Raw genomic sequence first — 18,047 nt, forward strand, 5'->3', positions numbered from 1 at the left:
AGGAGACTGCAGTAGCTGCACCAGAATACTGTAGTATTCTGGTGTGTGTGTGTGTGTGTGTGTGTGTGTGTGTGTGTTTCTTCCCCCTTTTTTTAGCAGCTCTAATTTCGGCATTGAACTTGAGACTGATCATTATTTCCTCCTCTCATCATCCGACGACATGCCATACCAGCACAGACAAGACGCCCAATGTCAACATTGTTTGCTTTCCTTTCAGAGCAAGACACGTTCGGCCCTACCCTATCACACATTTAGAGCAGATGTTCCTAAAAAGGATAAACCAGGTGCTTAACATATTTTATTCCAAGGGGTAATTTTAGAAATTATTGCAATCAATGAGCTAATAATAATGGTGGTAATGATGAGGCCAAGTTATTATTACCTATTACCTTTAATCATCGACAGCAACTCAATTGGACATAATTAGAGGCATCATCATAAATAACATGGAGCAGATGGAAGATGCTGGGCGTTGCATTTCCAGGACTGAATGGGAGGGTTAATGATGGAGCAATGGGCATAAAAACGAGCCACTTATGTCCAAAATTCACCCTGCACTTGAATCTTCCCTGATACCCATAAAACAGCTGAAATTGACATAAAAGATAAACAGCCAAAGCCCACTTTACTCATTCTGCAAGCCTTCTCCCATCACCCATCGAGAGACCCCAGTTGCACCCCATTACCATCCATGAGGGTTAAACAGCGGCCTTGTTTGTTTGTTTCTTTCTTTCTGTTTCACTGGCACAAGAAATATAGAGCAATAATCGGTCCTGACCTTCCTCTAACCTCCCTCATTCCAGAAAAGCCTGCCCCCAGGGTGATTTTCACCTTTCGAAAACATGCAAATGCTTTAGTGAGTCATTTAGTATTAATTTAATATTTCACATAAAATAAATTAAGAAGCAACATCACCTTCTATTCAATAACTTAACAAAACAACCATTTCCTATGTCCTGGCGATGGCTTTATAGGTGCAGAGTACAAGAACATGTAAGACGGTTAGGGGTTCAAGGGAGTTGACTTGATCTTAAAAAAACAAAAAAGCAGCAGCAGCCTGGAATCCAGGGTTTTACAAAGAGGCTCAATTCCTGCAACTGCCATTTACTGGCCATTACATGGGGCGAACTGCTTGCCCTCTGTGATTCTGTTTTATCAACTCAGCTTGTATTAGTGCTCCCCTTGAGAGCCAATGACACCCCATGCGGTCCTCCACAAAAGCACTCTACCTACCGGGTTGCAGTTATGGGTTTACTTTCCTGCTTTGCCCACAAACATTGAGAAGGTACTGTACCGAGTTACTCTTTTGCTTACCCCTAGTCCCTGGCACATACTAAGTATCCAATAAGTGTGATGTTTCATATCCCTAAAGGAATTTGCAGTCTGAGTGTGCAGACAAGACCAGCGCCTGCAAAGCAGGTGCAATGTGGACTCGGAGGACCAGCAAGGCTCCGAATGGCCAGGCAAACCCGTTGGGAGGATGTGGGACTTAACCCGGCGTTGAAGGCTGTGCTAGAATCTTCACGGACAAGGAAAGCCCTCAGGTTGTTTCCTGGGCTCTCAAACAATTAGCTTCCCCCGCTGCGCTCTGGTTCTACATCAGTTAAACGGCAATAACATGGATCCTTAGGAACCATGTGGAAATGGAACTTGTGTGGGTTTTTTTTTTAGGTTTTTAATAAATGTACTCATTGCCACTCAAAGACAAACACCATGCAAGCATCCTCACGATAATCATATTAAGTCACAGTGCAGATATTCATGTAATATTTTATGCCTGTGGTCTTTGAGGGGAGTTTTTACTCAAATGTCTCTAAGTGAATAAATACATATGGTCCATAAATATGTCCAAAAGCACTTTTCTCTACTTGTACTCACACATACCTCACTATAGAACTAAAAACAAGTTCACTGAAAATTTTTATGGAGTCATAGTCTTAAAAAAATTTCAGAATTCTCATTAAAGCCAATAGGAATTTGGTATAAAAATTAATAGCAGGATATAAGCTTATAGAATCTTATCAATAATATCTTTACAATCTGTTGGTCTCTTTGAGATGTGCCAAACATAACCAAGATTTATTGATGGATATGATATTTGGGGGCATAAAACTTAATATGTGTTTTTCTTTGCTCAATTAGTAAATCTCGTCTAAGTTAATATTGTCATGAGATTTCACATAGCAATGGCCAGCTATCACGGCCAAAGTAGATACTTTCATTTGGATTATCTGCCTCAATGTTCTAATTCTCCACTTCATGCAATTAGGGAAATTTAGCTGAAATAAAAATATTTCATTTGAAAAAATTACAGCTGCAACGTACAATGTTCTATACATGAGGCATAAAGGGGGATAAAACATGAATAAGAGAGTCTTGGCAGGTTTGGCTCAGCAGTTAGGACATCGGCCTGCAGACCCAAAGGGCCATGAGTTTGATTTCCGGTCAAGTACATGTACCTGGGTTGCAGGTTTGATCCCCAGCCCCAGTTGCGGTAGTGTGGAAAGCAACCAATCGATGTGTCTCTCCCATGTCTATGTTTCTCTCTCTCCTCCCCTCCCCCACTCTATCTAAAAAAAATCTATGAAAAAATATCCTCAGGTGATGATTAGCAACAACAACAACAAACCAGGAATGAGGGAATCTCGCATGCCTCAGAGAATTCCAGATCCCATTCCAAACCACCACAATAAAGCACGGATTACAATAAAGTGAGTCATCATTGTTTTTGCTGGTAGAGGGTCTTACCTTCAAATTATATATAAAAAAAATGCCACACATGTAAAGCACAATAAAGATAAGCACAATAGCCCTGGCCAGTTTGGCTCAGCAGTTAGAGCATCGGCCCATGGACCAGAACGTCCCGGGTTCAGTTCCCCCTAAGGGCACTTACCTCGGTTGCAATTGGTCCCCGGCCCCTGTTGGGGTCATGCAGGTGACGACCAGTTAATGTGTCTCTCTCACATCCATGTTTCTCTCTCTCTCTTCCTCCTTCTCTCCCTCCTGCTCTATCTGAAGGTAAATGCAAAAATGTCCTTGGGCGAGGATTAAAGAAGAAAACACAAGACCAGGTGTGCCTGTGTAACACAGTTGATGAAGGGAGTGACCGAGAAGGGAGTGAATGAGAGATATCTAATAAACAAATACAAAGCACCCCCGAAATAAGCAAAGTGAGAGAAATAAAAGTAGGGCCCTCTGAAATTTCCAAAAGGGGAGAGAGTCCATCCAAAGTGGGGAGATGACAAAGGAGCACGGGTTAGGTGGCCCATGGTGGCATTTGACTCGGAGAGCTAAGAGGGCTGGGGGTGCAGAGCAGAGAGCTTGCAGAGAACTCAGGAACAGCAATAATGTTCTTCCACTTTCTCTCCCAGCTGAGGAATGTTGGAAAAATAAGTCAGAGAGATAGGTTGGATCCCAATGCTTAATTTGGGAAGTCATGAGAGACCACTAAAGGTTTTGTTTTTTTTTAACAGGTCAGTGGCCTACATTAATTTATGATTTATCATTATTTACCCTCTCACATATTATCGCTCCCCAACCCCTATCAGTTTTACTTTGCACTCCTACTGCAGTGCCCCATGGTGGCGCCCCTTCATTCCAGGACACCCTCCAGCAGGCTTAGGTAGAAATATGATTGCATTGTCCCCCAGCTTCAAAACCCATCTATGGGCTCGCCTCTCCTATGGGATCAGCTCTAGACCCTTGGCATGGTGTTATAAGATACGTCTTCTGAACTTCACTGACCTGCTTTCCTTGTAACCCCCTCAAACACACATCTCTGGTGCCCCCTAATTTTTGATCTGGACTTCATCTCTGTTACATTAAACACCATGATTTCTCATACCTCTATACTTCTGCATAAGTGACTTTCTTATCTTCCTGGGAAACAGTACTGACCCTTAGAAATTCAGCTCAAATATCACCTCCTCCACGAAGCCTTCCCTGACCATCTCCAGCCTCACCAACTATTAAGTGAAAACCTTGTCTTCTCCATTGAGCATCACCTAAGAGCTCTGTGACTCTACTTCTCCTCTTTCTTTGTGTTCATTTACATGACTGTGTTCTCGCTGCTCTAGGCACCACCTCCTATTGCTCTCCCGAGTCCTAAGTCAGGCATTCGGTACGTAACGGGTGGATGAGCTAATTCATGTATTTTTATCACACCGACTTCCTGAAAATATCCAAGGCAGTTGAGAGTAAAGAGCTTTAGAAAAATGAATATGACAGTGATGCATTAAGTAAACTGGATGCGAGACTGCAGGTTTGGAAGGAGGGGGAGCAGATGATGGATTCTGCTTTGAACATGGAAAATATGCCTTTGGCGTCCCCTGCAATCAGGATCTGCTTTTGAGGCTGCAAGTGCTTCTGATTAGACAGGAACACAGAATTAAGTCGTCCTTTTCACTTCCCAGGCCTAACACTCCCATCTCTTTTGATAACTTCCTCCGAGGTGACTCTGAATTTCTTTAGCCCTGTCTCTCTTATCCAAATATTTCCTTGAACAAGAACTCAAATGGGCATGTTGTCAGAGCCTGTGTCTGAATGTGTGTGAGCTCAGGGAGGAGGAAACACAAAGTGATTTGCAACCTGGCGCTGGAAGGAGAGCAACTGTCAAGGGGCCGGGATTGTTTTTGTTATTACTGCCCTGCTTTACATCCATGTCTGTTTATTGTTATTGTCTTGTGCCCTTGCTGATGCTCAAGCCATTTCCTCATCACAAGTGTGAAAGAAAACCTGGCAGAAGTTCCCATCGCGAGGGTTCCGAATCAATAATGGATTCATCCGAGATACAGCACGACATCTGTTAGATATTTGGAGACTGTCCACCCTGCCTGAAGGGGTGCCGAGGCGCGCAGGCCCCTTCCCCCTGGAAGGCTCTAAAACACCGAGTCCCGCAGCGACAGGCAAGCGCTGGAGAGACCTGTGGAAAGCACAGGTGCTGCGACTCGAAGGATGCACGTGTTGTTTTCCTGAATTTTTAAAAACGTATTGATTTTAGAGAGAAAAAAAGAGAGAGAGAAACATCGATTTGTTGTTCCACTTATTCATGCTTTCATTGGTTAATTCTTGTGCGTGCCTAGACCGAGGATTGAACGCGCGACCTGGGCGCATCAGGACAATGCTCCTACCCACGGAGCTGCCCGGCCAGGGCCAGGATGCATATGTTTGAGGCGAGAAAGCTGGTGCTGACGTGTGTCACGTGCTCTTGAAGTCATGTTTGCTCATACTAGCCCAGAACTTGAACCAAGACAACAGAGAGAAGGAGCACGTGCTAAAATGGAACTGGGTGCCTAATGGAACTGTTCCTTTGCTGAGCCATTTTATATGCTTCTGTGAAGAATGCCATATTGTTCTCTCTTGTTGTAAAGTTTTTAAAGTCATAGTAAAGGAATTTTAAAAGAGCCTTCATGGGGAGACTTCCGGTCAAGATGGCAGAGTCCATAAACACTGCGCTGGCCTCCTCCCGGACCCCATCGCCCTAACTAAATCGCAGAACACCGTCAATGAGAACCGCCTGGACACCAGCCGAACAGAAGTCTTATAACTAAGATCATAAAGAAGAGGCCCTGCCGAGACCTGGCATGTCAAAAGGAATCAAGTTGACTTTTTAGAAAAATCAGAACCTCTAACTATCTATTGCCCCCTCCGTATCGCTGGGATCCGGTCGTCCAGGCAAGCTGGCAGCAGAAACAGTGCTCAGGGACAGGGGACAACACCCAGATGAGAGACCCTCTACTTAGGGAAATCGAATGGACTGAAATGGATCACAAAGTGCACCCACGAAGAAGCTGGACGCTTGTTACAGCTGTTCATGAAAAAGTCCACCAGTGTCGTCGGGGAGGAGCAGCTCGGCCTGGACGGCCGGCAGGGCCCCTCGCTCAGGGACGCTCAGCAGGTGCCCCCGTGGTCCTGGCCCCTCCCCTGCTGCTATTGGCCAGGGGGGGCCGGGCTGAGCAAACAAAGCAGAAGGGCGGGGCCCTCATTGTCCTGCGAGCAGCTTCTAGAGGGAGGTCAGGAGGCCTGGCTTAGACCCGGGGAGACCTGACATGGCAGAGGTGACCAAGAAACCCCCAAGCACTTAACAGCATGGACAACACGACACTGAGCACCAAGAGGAGGAGCAAGAGGAAGGCCGCCAGTCCACTGAGGTCCAGATGCCGAGGCAAGGGACCCGAGACCACCACGGAGAGGAAGAGCCCCCCTCGAGGGAGTGCAAGGAAAAGGTCCTCTCCGAAAACGCCCAGTACTTCAAAAAAGCCTAAGAGATCGAGACGCCCCATACTGTACGGCCATTATCGCCGGCTGAGTGAGATGCTGAGTCGATACGAAAATGAGCCGGAGGAAGATCCAGAAGGTGCGGAGCCGCCCGGTACTTCCCGTGACTACTGGGGCAGCGGGAGGTACTGAGGGCCCGGCGGCCTCTCACCCCCTGGAAGCCTTGGAGGTCCCGCCCGGAGAAATGCCCACTCCCTAGAGACCCGGCCGAGCACAACCGGGCACACCCACGGTGATGAATACCATGAAACCAACCTGTGTGAAAAATAAAAGGAGGAAGGAACCTTCCTCGAAGCCTTTTTCCTTCTGGCTACAGCTGGTCTGCTGAGGGTTGCAGAACCTTTTGGTTCCTCCCGTAGAATTAAAGCTTCCGGATGAGAAAACCCACGGGGGGGCGGGGGGAAGGGGACGGGGGACGTGGAAGAGAAAGAGGGGGGCGGGGCTGTGAGCTAGATATAGCACCGGGAATAAGAGAAGTAGAAAGCAAGCTTAGGAGAGAAATAAGGGATGAGAAAGAAGGAACAAGTAAATTACAAAATAGCCTTAGTTAAAGAAAAAAACTAAAATCCCTTTTAATTCGGTGGTAAAAACATAAAATCCCAAAGGAAAAACAAAATGAACACACAAAATAGAAACAGATTCATAGATACAGAGAACACACTGAGGATTGCAGGGGGACTGGGTGAAAAGTGAAGGGATTAAGGAGCACAGGGGGATGTAAAGCTTAGGGAATGTAGCCAATAATATTGTAATAACTATGTATGGGGCCAGGTGGGTAGTAGAATTATCTGTGGAGATCACTTAATAAACTACACAACTGTCTGACTGCTGTGCTGTATACCTGAAACTAATGTAAAATACAAATTAAATGTCAACTGTAATTGAAATTTTTTCAAGAAGATATTTTCGTGTCAGTAAATGTAAAGACATGTCTTTGATTTTAACCATACATTTTATTTACGCATATTTAACCCCAAATTTATTGGTGGATGCTTAAGGAATTTGCCTTTTTTTAATATTATAAGAAGTTTTGTGATAAATAAAAAATCCTGAGGCAAAGCTACAACAATTGCAACACAGACAAGTAAGTGTTGAAATCCCACTTGAAAATTCCAAGAGGTTATCAAAGTACAAATTAGCCAACTATATACTTGGAACAGCATTTTTAGCAATCAAAACCAAACTTAGAACTACAGAGGGAGTGTGAGAAAACACAGATGTACAAAGAGGAGAAAAGAAAAATTGGGAGAGAGAACAATAGAGGGGAAGGGAGCGAGAGAAAGCCAGGAACTAAACAAAAGCTAGAATATTTGTTTTATGAAGTATTAATAACTTGCAAAGAATTATTTGTCATTGCTGAACTTAGAAATGTATTATCCTATATTAGCAAGAGACCAAAATGTCTAGAGTCATTGACTCGCAGTGTTTTTAAAATGTGCCTTCATCCAGGGGACAGTGACCCAAGTTGACAGGCGATCTCATTCCGAAAGGGGAGAGGACCGGCCCTAAATCTGCCAGTTCCCATGCTCACTACCCTGCTCCTGGCCAGAGAGTTCCTCTAGGGGCCCGTGGAGCCTTTGAAGTGCTGAAGAGTTTGGGATGGAGAAGGAAGATTGGCTGTGGAAAAGAGAACGAGAATTTATTATCAGGACCTTTGGGGGGTTTCGTATAAAAGCCCTAAATTAATTTTTAATACTTGCGAAATTCTGTGCTGTCACCCACTTTCTTTATGGCTTTGCTGTTTGCTAAGCCCTTTACATATCATGAGGGGCCCATCTCTGATCTGTGCGATTTCATTACAGTAATACGGGGGGTGGGGTGTGCTTCGAACCTCAGGATGAGACTAGGTAAGAAAGTGGGCAGCACCACCCACGCTCCATGTGTCTGAGAGAAGGAACATGGAAATGCTTTGGCATTTTGTGAACCATGTAGAATGCCCCACGAAGGAGTTTCACTGCCCTCAGAGATGCCCCCTTCCACCCTGCCCTCTTCCTTGTCTTGTAGCCATGGTGAGGTCGCCTGCCTGCCCACTCTTTCCCCAACTACACCGCCAGCCATGCCTCCTGACATGCCCCAGCCCCACCGAACTGCTCTTCAGATAACCTCCGCCGCCGGGTCTCAGGAAGCCTTCCAGCCCAGCCAGATGATGTTAGGTCTCTGCTCAGTGCTGGGTCCCCAGAGAACCCTCTGCTTACATGTCCAGTGGATCACCATGGCTGGCCCCTTTCTCCCCCACCAGAATAGACAGGCACTGTTCCTTGCTGTCTCTTCGACATCCAGCCCAGTATCTGGTGCTTGAAATAATCTCTGAATTAATAAACACATGGGATATAACATCAGGTTTGACTCTAAAACACATGTTCTCTCTCCTCAAGGTTCCATTTGCTAGAATGGTACAAACGGGATTCATGTGAAAAAAAAAAAAAAAGCGGATTCCTGGACTCCAAACTCAAACTCAGTTCCAGTCATCTCTTTAAGTGCTAATGATTTGAGTTGCATCAAGTTCCAGGAGTAAAGTATAATAATTACCTTTAAAGAAGCAATGAGCTTTTCACTCATTATTGAGCACACAAATTATTGTGCTTGCCACGGGGAATGCCATAGTGAAAATGACAGAAAAGAAGGTTCCAGATTTTAAGGAGCTTCGCTGCCGGCAGATTGATGAACATTAAGTCATCCATCGCTCAGGTGGTCTGAGAGTGTGCAGCAGGGAACTCTGTCCAGCCTTCCGAAACAAGGGCAGTTTGAGCTGACTTTGGGATAGTTATAGCAATTAGCCAGGCAAAGAGCAAAGGTGAGAGGACATTTGGGAGGAGAGGAAAGGGAGAAGCATCTGCAAAGGCCTTGAGGCAGAAAGGAGTGTGGTCATGTTTCATGAACTGAAAGATCAGTTCAACGAGGTCCAAAGAGAGGGGGAAAGAAGGGCATGAGATGAGGCTGGAGAGGAAGGCCCAGGGAGTCTGTGCTCATGCCCTCTCTTCCCATTGCTTTAAGATACCGACACAATGTTTTCCTTATGTACATTTCAGAAATGTATAGATACACAGAGCTGCCTCTCTGTTTTCAGCAGGAGCTTAGCAGACATACTATGGATAATGCCTTTCATTAGTTAAGGTTGTGTGCTTGGTTTTATTTGTTTGGTCTGGGTTTCACTATTATATATAAAAAAGGGTTCGGTGTTCTTCCTTATCCACACTGGTATATCCTTGAGTAGTAGTTGGCTCAATTTAGTTGGAGGACAGCAAGTTACTTGTTGGAGGGGGGGGTCATCAGAAACACAGAAATAATAAGTTTATGTTAAAGGAAAAGTGACTTGTATGAGATCAATAAATTAGAAGTCATGAGGATGTATGACTAATGAGAGTCTGTACTGCAGATTGGTGCTTGTTACTTTCTGAATCAGATTTTCCGGTCCTAGACCAGAGGGGTTTTCACATTATAGGTCTTCCCCTCCGGTGCTGGAGATAGCCCAGGGTGATATCTAGATGTGGAAGCACTGAATGGTGGGCTAAAGCTCCTGCTGTAACCCCAGAGTTGCTTTCACTCCAGCTCTTACTAGCTGTATGACTTGGAGCAAGCTTCTTAAGCCTCAGTCTCCTCCTCTACGAAAGAGGAGATAAAAGTATTACCACCAGGTAGGGTCATTGTGAGGGTTGAATGAGACAATGCACATAAAGCGTGCAGAGCTGCCTGGTGGGGAGCACCGGGAAACGGCAGGGGCGTCATGGTGAAAGTGAAGAGCGTGCGGAAGGGCTCTCGTCTATACCGCGCTTTGTGTCCCCGACCTGGAGCTCAGCATTTGCCCGCGTGCTCGTTGAACCTCCCACTCTGTGAGGTAAGTACTATTATTGCATATTTATAAGTGGAGAAACCGAGGCCAACACGACTAAATCAGAGTTCATATGTGGCAGAGCCAGAACACGAACCCAGGCAGTTCTCACTATGCTCGTGAGCCAGAAATCAGAAATGTCCACTCGACCAGAACCACATAATGTCACAGCTGGGAAGGAACACAGGGAGGAGCCAACAAACTCCAACTCACAGCTGAGCGCTGAGGCCCGCAGAGTTGCACAGCCTGCTCCCAGATTACACTGCATCTGAGAGCGCCCGGGGCCATTAAGAATATATATGGCGGTTGAACACTTCGGAGCTGTCTCTTGCACATAAACTTTCGTTTAGAAGACGAAAAGCCTGCTAACTTCTGGACATCAAGTGGCTCTTATGCAATGCTGTTTTATTATTTAAATGATGTTAATCCCGAAGCATATGGATTTGATTTTTTTAATGTTCATAAGTCCAGAAATGAAGGAAATAGAAGAGTCCAACAGAAAGAAGTTTGAGGTATTGTTTCAACACCCCCCCCCCAATTTTTTCCTTTAAGTTTCAGATACTGGGCAACCACTGGTGGATGAGCTCTGCTGTCCATTCACAGTCCGTTTGGCAACATCACTACGAATTGACTCTTTCGTCTTTACTCCCCCAGGATTTACACTGTAAGCAATGAATTCCTTGTGTTTGTAAACAAAGCACCGGCTAGCAAATAAATCTCTCCATTCCCAACTCTGATCACAGTTCATCTTTCTGCTCAGTTTATAATTACTTTTGGCAACTCCTTTAAGGACGCTGTGAGGTGTGCCCAAAAGGACTGGGTGGGGGCGGCAGCACACAAAGCCGTGGGCTCCAGGGGCACAAGGAATAAAAGTGAAGAGAGTCCTCATTGCAGCTTTCCCTGCAACCGCTGTGTGACGTAAGCAAGTTCCGGACGTCATCTAGGGTTTGGCTTCCCGATCTCCGAGTGTGGCGCTAAGGGCTGCCCTCTTCACGTCTGAATCTCTGTGAGGACTGAGACTGTGGGTGCAAAGGCACCTTGAAATATTAAAGCATCTTAAGAGTGTAACATTACTGAAACTTCCCTAGCTTTCAACCTTCTCTCTCAAGATGCAATTTAAGTGGGATGCTCCCGCAAGAGCCTTCTCTGAAGTTTCTATCCTCACACATGGCACAGCACTTAGTAACTATCTGGTCACAGGTCAGCCACTCTGCCAGACCACATACCTAGTCCTAGGCATCACTTTCGTTAAGTCTTCCAAATAGTCACCAACGCTTTTCTGAGCACATACTCTGAGTTAGTAAGTATCAAGGGTTGGAAATTAAATGATGACTAAAACTCATCCTGCCCTAAGGAATTCGCAGCCCACTGGGAGGAGCAGAAAAGGAAACCAACCCTCATCATAAAGTATGGCCAAGTCAGACCCGTGTGGACACTTTGAGTGGAGTGGACCCTTTGCTGCGGGCTGTAAGTCATTCGTGCCCTGCGCCTGCTGGATGCATGCTGTGACCTTCACTCGTCCACTTTCAACAGGGTCTCTAACGGATATGTATTAGCATCAGATCTCATCTCCCAGTCCCTCAGAAGGAAATTTACTGTCGCCACCCACCAAGCACCAGTGATATGCTCCAGGCATTTCTCTCACATTCCAGTGACCAAATAACTTTGGCACCATTGACCGCACACCAGGTGGTGGTGCATATATAGGCCTCATAACAGCAACTAATGAATCACTCCCTTTGGCTACATAAAGAGCAAAGCCCAGGTCGCCTCTGGCACCCACCTGAGTTACAGGCCTAGCTCAGAGGAGCTCCAAGTGAAAGTCACAGCTACTTCAGCCTTTGTTTTTTTGGTTTTTTTTAACTACATATTCACAGAGATAATAATAATCCCTTGTATCTGCAGAATACCTTACGTTTTACAAAATACCTCCATGCCCATTATCCTATTTAATCTTAACAACTACCCGTTGCAGTGGATAGATGATAAAACTGAGACTAGGTGACTCAGACAAAAACCCAAGTTTGCTGACTCATAATGCAGTGCTCTGCAGTTGGACCATGCAGTGGGACAAGTGTCCAGACTAAGAGAAGAGAAAACTCCAGCACTTATATTGCTGTACTTTTCATGAGTCAGTGGAAGTCATCAAACATTATCCTGGACTGGGCTACCATCAAGGCACTGTGCTGGGTGCTGGAAGAGGTAAACCAGTAAGCCCACCCAGCTTCTCTGAAACACCTGCCTAGGCAGACATATAAAGCAGGCATGCAATTAACTACACAAAAGGGCAAAAAATGAAGCAAGTGCCATAAGAACACCTGAACATTTGTGTGTGTTTGCTTGCTTAAATAAAGCTGAGTGTAAATACATGGGTTTGGCCAAAGTAGAGGTAGAAGCCAAGGGCTTGCAAAGCACAGAGTAAAGGGAGATTCTGTCTGTCAAGCAGAGAATGAGAGGCTTTGGGGGACAAAGGATCTAAAGCTGACCATTCATTACTGCCCCTAGGCCAGTCAGTCTAAGGGTGCTAGTCCGTCTAAGACACATTTCACGCACTCATGGTGTTTTCAGTAAGCTGGAGCAGCGATGACCAAGGCTAGACCCAAAGAGCCGAGCAGTGGATGGAGACCATGGAGTTTAGAAGACAGCGAGAGCCTTACATTCTGATTATCAACAGAGGTTACTTCAGCAAGGAGGCAGAATTGCACTGGGCCTTTATTGATGTGGCTGACTTCATTAGCTAGAAAGAGTCAAGATCAGATTCAGCTGCAGCTAGATTAGAATATCTTAGCACCCCTAAATTCCCTCTTACATACACCTTATAGTTAATCATTTACTGATTGCCCAGTATGTGTCGCTCATGGGGTTAAGTACCGGGGATCCAGTGATGAACAGGAAACAAAGGCAAGTGCCTTCCAGAAGCTCATAGTCTGGTGAAAGAGATAGATGTAGCCTAACTGACTTCTTCCAAATAAACACCAAATCTCTATTATGATAAAATCTGTAAAGGAGGGGTGCATGGTGTGTAGAGTAAAACAGGGATATTTGAACTAATCATGGAGTCAGGACAACATGGAGTTGTGACCTGCATGTTGAGTTGGATTCAATTAAATCAATTAAATCAGGAGAAGAGAGAAGGGATATAGGAAGACATTAGAGGCAGGGAAAACAGCGTGCCCAAAGGCCCTGTGTTGAACAAGGGCACAGAACATGAAAGGAATGAAAGAAGACACATGAAGGAGCACAAGGCAGCATGAGAGAAGAGGCTGCTAAACTTGTGGAGGTCAACGTGAAGGGTTTTAACAGGGTAAGCAGAGCGGCAATGTTAGACCTAGTCTTGCCCCAAGATTAGACCCCACAGTGGCTAAAATATGAAGAACAGCTTAGAAAGAGATAGGTATGGATGCCGGGAGTCCAGTTTGGAGTCTATTGTATAATATAAACTAGAGTTAACAGGAAATTAGACTAGAGTGGTGGAGGGAGAGAAATAAACAGGTGAGTGAATTAAAGAGATCTTTAGGATGTATATGCAACAGAACTTTGTAATGTATTGCATCTGTGGGGGGTGAAGTGAAGGAGGTATCAAGGATTATTTTCATTATATTTGCCCACTCAGTATATATTTATTGAACTTTTGAGTTTCTGTCAGAAGCTCACTATATAGGGATGACTATATATAGATCACAAGCTACAACTCTTATTATATTAACTCAATAAAATGAATGTAACTGTGTAGATGGTGAAGTCAATCCAAGGAAAGAAAACATGAAGGAAGATGAGGTCAGTCTGGAATATGTTGAATTTGAGAAGCATCTGAGACCTCCAAGTGGAGACATAAAGTAGGCATGTGGAGACATGAATCTGAGAGGAGATCTATGACTGGCAATTAGGACTGGACTTTTTACATATAGAGCCATGCACAAATTTAAATAAAGACAATTCATTTATTTGACATACATTGTGCCAAGCCAAGTAATGTACGCAGAAAACATGAAAAGTGTGTGATTACTGTCCATTATGTTGAAGCACAGGCTCACAATCACTCTTTGAAAGAAAATGTGTATCACTATTGCAGCATCTATCAAACAACATGGTTATTTTTATTCTGGCCGTTGCCACTGGAAAGGGAGCTACCTGAGGTGGGTGTGTATTTGAACTCAGCCAGCATCCCCCACAAAAGCCTAACAGTTTTCTGGTTTAGGGTTCCAGCCCTTCTTTTCTTCTTTTTCATGCCTAGATTTCAAGACCTGATGTGGTTCAGTGACTGACAGCTGTTAGGGGCCTTAGAAATCTTACAATCCAATCCCCTTGTTTTAAAAATACAGAAGCAGAGCAAATTAAAATAAAAAAAATACGGTCCCATTGCTTTACAACTAGTTAATGGAAAATTAGAACTAGAACACAGAACTCCTAACCTCGTCACTCCTCAAAAGATTATCACCTAAGGTTGTGTTACTACCCTGAAATATTTGAGTTCTGGGTCATATTTCTTTGAGTATAATGTGGAGGATGTTGAAGGAAGAGAATCGGGGCAAAAACCTCCTAGTAAATGTTGTTGCACTTCAATAAATTTTATATGTTTAGCTATTTTACCCAGCATAATGATTTTCTGGTTCATTTATGTTATGTGTTTCATTGGTTTCTTATTATTACTGAATAGTATTCCTTTGTACAGATAGACTACCGATTGCACCTGTTGATGGGTATTTGGTTTGTTTCCAACTTTCAAATATTTTCATTATTTAATTTTCTCTCCTTTGTTAGCTCATTAGTTATAATTCTCTTTTTATTGGTTGCTTTAGGGTTTAAAACATACATATTATCCCACTTTGCCTTCGAGAGATACTATACCGCTTCACATATAGTCTAAGAAGCTTCACATAGTATTCTTTTATTCCTCCCATCCTGGTTTTTGTGCTATTGATGTCATGCTTTTTATACTCTTATACATTTTATGAACACCACACTACATTGTTTATATTTTGAACAGCTAATTGTCATTTATATACATTTAAATAATCAGAAAACTTTATATAGATTCCATTTTATAGGCTCTCCCTTTGTGCAGACTCCTAATTCCATCCAACACCATTTTCCTTAGATCTGAATTATTTTGTTCGACATTTCTTGTACTGTAGGTCTATTAGTAACTGCTGCAGTAACTGTTTCAGCTTTTGTGTAATTAAACAAGTTTTTAAAATATTTATTTTAAAGATATTTTTATCAAATATAAAATTGTAGGTGACAGGGTTTTTTTGGTTGGTTTATTTGTTTTACCACTTTCACTGCATTACTCCACCGTCTTTTTGCTTGCATAGTTTCTGATGAGAAATATGTAGTCATTTTTGTCTTTGTTCTTGTGTCTTCTTTTCTCTAGCTAATTTTAAGATTTTCTCTTTATCATTGCTTTTGGAAGATGATGTGCCTTTCTGTAGTTTTCTTTATGTCTCTCATGCTTGAAGTTTAATAATCTTTTTTAATCTATTTCTTTAGAGTTTCCATCCAATTTAGGAATTACTTAGCCATTATTTCTTCAAATATGTTGTGTCCTCTTTTAATTCAGAGCTCCTATTGCACATATTTTAAGTTTCTTTTTTCTTTTTTTCTTTTTTTCTTTTTTTTTGGTACATGCCCCTAGCGGGAACCGAACCCGAGACTCTCTGGTCTACAGGCTAATGCTCCAACCGCTGAGCCAAACCGGCCAGGGTTATTGTTAGTTTCTTGAAGTTGTCTCATAGCTCACAGATACTCCTTTTTATTTATTTTTTTGGTTCCTGTGTGTTTGATTTTGGATAATTTCTATTGCTACATCTTCTAATTCATTAATCTATACTTCCGCAATGTCTAATCTGACATTAACTAAATATAGTGTATTATAGTTTTAACCTCTAAAGGACTGATATAAATTTTCTTATAATATGTATGTCTATGTAACAAGTTTAATCTGTCCTCTAGCTTTTTGAGCACATGCAATACAATTATAATAACTGTTTTAATGTCTTTGGTAATTCAAACATCTGTGTCAGTATGCATCAATTTCCGTTGATTTACTTTTCTTCTCATTATGAGTGCTCTCTGTATGGTTTCGTTTTGTTGTTTGTTTCATTTTGACTTTTTCATGCTTGATAAATTTTTAATAGATGCCACACATTGTAAATTTTAATTTACTAATAAATATTACTAGCTAAATTTTGCTTTGCTAAAAATGTTTATATCCCTATAAATATTTTTGATAATTTTTCTGTAGTACAGTTAATTATTTGTAAATAGCATGATCCTTTTAGGTCTGCTTTTGAGGTTTGTTAGGTGGGACCAAAACTGTATCTTCTTTAAGGCTAATTAATCCCCACAACTGAGGTAAGACTCTTTTGAGAATGCTAAGTTTTTTCCAGTCTTGCTGATGAGAACAGGCTCAGTACTCTTCTTAATAATCAAGGAAAACCCTCTGCAAATTTGTTGATTGTCTCTTCATGCATTTCTCCTTTCTTTGGCACCCGACCAAGCTGCTTTGGTGTCTCAGCTCTGTCTCTTCATCTCGGAGAGACTAATAAGCTCTTGCTGGGTCCCCCTCTCTTCACCGTGGCTAACTGTAAGGCTTACCTCATTTGTTTCCATATCTCAGAGATCACTGCCTTTTATTACCTAACATTCAGCTTCTTGAAAATTGTCGTTTTCTTTATTTTGTGAGTTTTTTGTTTGTTCATTGATATTTAATTTGTTTCAAGTGGATTGGTAAATCTAGTTTTTGTTTTTCAACCTTACACTTGTAAGCTGATTTCTTTCTATTTTTTTAAAGCAGTTTAGTATTGAAAATCTTAGTTTATACAAATATGTCAATTGTGATTGTGAATGGTAATTATAAATATATATTTTTTTCTATTCAACAATAGAAATTCTCCTGTAATCTTAATCCAAAGTAATGGTAACTTCTATCTTATAAATAGTCTTTGGTATAAATGAAGAGCTCAGATACAAAATTTATTTTCTTTTTGGTGGGCCAAGTTTAAATCAATTATTATTTCAAGGTTTACAAAGAAAACATTTTTCTTTAATGCTTCAAATTTCTCTTTTGGAAAATAATGTTTAAAAGTTTAAGACATAGAAGCAAACTATAACAATGTCTGTAAATTTATTTTATTCAAATTGGCTTTATTAATAGCATTCTTTTTGATATGTTACAGCAATGTTGGGAAAACATAGCAACTAGAGTGACTATTTTTGAATCTTACTTGCCATAACAACATCTTTTGGAACGTCTTGGATACATTTGATGTGTTGAAATATAGCATTGGTTTTCCCTGCAGTTTTAAATTATATTTGTTAAGAATGCTAAAAATATCAGTTAAGTAGCCAAACTTGTTACCCATATGACATCTGTAGAAATATTTTCCAAGAGAGATTCTTTTACAACTAAAAATGTGACTCTCATTTGTGAGTTCCTGTGCTGTGCTTAGCATTTCTCTTCCATAAACCAAAGGATTTCAGAATGATGTAGTAGATAGATGTGGTTAACTACAATCTCTGAACAAAATATTTCCATAACTCACTATCTAGTAAAAATTTTAAATAAATTAAAAATCATTCAACGGAACCCAGTCAGTGTGGCTCAGTGGTTGAGCATCTACCTATGCACCAAGGGGTCGCTGGTTTGAATCCCAGTCAGGGCACATGCCTAGGTTCAGGCCCATCCCCAGCGGGGCAAGCAGAAGGCCACCAATGAATATTTCTCTCTCATCAATGTTTCTATCTCTCTTTCCCTCTTCCTTCCTCTCTCTCTAAAATCAATAAAGAAAAATATATTTTTTTAAATTATTCAATGGATTTTTAAATACATGCATTAAAATAAGATTTTTGGGGGGGATTCCCAAGATTCATAAAGTATTGTTTAATGTTTTGAAATGGAATCATTATTAATAGACGCTAATCAGTTTAGTCACTTCTATAC

This window comes from Molossus molossus, unplaced genomic scaffold (genome assembly GCF_014108415.1).
Source record: "Molossus molossus isolate mMolMol1 unplaced genomic scaffold, mMolMol1.p scaffold_m16_p_15, whole genome shotgun sequence".
Taxonomy (NCBI): domain Eukaryota; kingdom Metazoa; phylum Chordata; class Mammalia; order Chiroptera; family Molossidae; genus Molossus; species Molossus molossus.